Source organism: Etheostoma cragini, chromosome 15 (assembly GCF_013103735.1).
Source record: "Etheostoma cragini isolate CJK2018 chromosome 15, CSU_Ecrag_1.0, whole genome shotgun sequence".
In the NCBI taxonomy this organism is placed as follows: Eukaryota; Metazoa; Chordata; class Actinopteri; order Perciformes; family Percidae; genus Etheostoma; species Etheostoma cragini.
This window is the reverse complement of record NC_048421.1, coordinates 16,709,469-16,710,668: the sequence shown is the minus strand read 5'-3', so window position 1 is coordinate 16,710,668 and position 1,200 is coordinate 16,709,469. Positions and strand designations below refer to the sequence as shown.

The 1,200-nt window shown below is 37.0% G+C and overlaps 1 protein-coding gene across 1 annotated transcript in view; it reads right to left on the bottom strand.

Moving 5' to 3' along the window:
• Window positions 1–998: 998 nt before the first annotated feature.
• Window positions 999–1,200, bottom strand: part of paqr4a (progestin and adipoQ receptor family member IVa) — a 7,759-nt gene continuing 7,557 nt past the window's right edge. The window contains exon 3 of the mRNA XM_034893457.1: window positions 999–1,200. This exon is cut by the window's right edge and continues 827 nt beyond it. The gene's annotated coding sequence lies outside the window, so the exon portion shown is untranslated.

Here is a 1,200-nt window from a genome sequence, read left to right as displayed (position 1 = left end):
GTGATCCTGCACAGCAACAACATAAACCGTTTAAGCAGCTGACAGAGACACCAGGTTACCTGTATCAGCAAATAAATACAAAGCATAGGTTAATAAATATGTAATTTCATTACAGTATTTTGTGCATGTTGTGCCAATACGCAGGTTGGTTTTAGCTGTTGTTTTTCTAAAAAGGGTTACAGTGTAAAGATAATCAATTAGAAACTTACAATTACAATCACGTTTCCTCAAAAGTTGGCAATTGCTTAGTGGCGACCCCGTAACTTTTAGTGCTTCTTACTGCTACTTTACATTGACATCACAAGCTAATATGCTTTAAGGTGCCAGTTTAAAATACACAATAGAGGGCTTTTCTACAAAACAAATGCAAGTGCATAAACCTAAAAGTTATAAAACACCTTCCAGAATCCTTCCTTACAATGGGAAGCTATCATAAATCACAATAATAAATCAACATGACATTGCTTATTCCAATAAGCAAACGTTTGGCAAACAATATTGCCAATGAACACAGTTTGTAAACTATTGCACATTTTCAAATTTTTTCTAATTTCTTAAAAATGCCTAAATATCATTGGCAAGGAGCTCAGGTGCAATGGAAACAGATAACACTGCACAATACATTGTAATGTGTGGTGCAAGCCATCTAAAGCAAGTAAACATATCGCCGACATGCTGGCACAGACAGGAATGAACCCCCTCGCCCATCTTCATTTCCTCATCATCTTGGGACATTAAGGACAAATCCGACTGACACATAAAGAAAGAGGCAGTAGCAGAAAACAAGGAAACAAAAACAAAACAACCAGTCCTGTAAAACTCTGTTGGACGTAGTGAAACTCTATGAGCGCTTTGTGCAGCACTTACAGTATGTACATGTAGTATAAAAATATAGGTGTGAGGGTGTCTTACTGTGTGTAGTGTGTGTGATGTGCATGTGTTGAGATATGGATGTGCTGCATAGGTAGCAACAGTGACATCTGAGAGGACTTGAGCATGCGATATCTTCTAGCCACAGACTGTCTTAACCAACCACATCAGATAATGCTCAAGTTTAAACTTCTAATATCAAGTAAAGGCTTTATACTCAGCAGTTATATTTCACTAGATCCTTTTCTTGAGGTTTAATACTCAGTCATTCAATTTAGTGTTTAAAATATGTAAATTTTGCTGTGTGTGTGTGTGTGTGTGTGTGTGTGT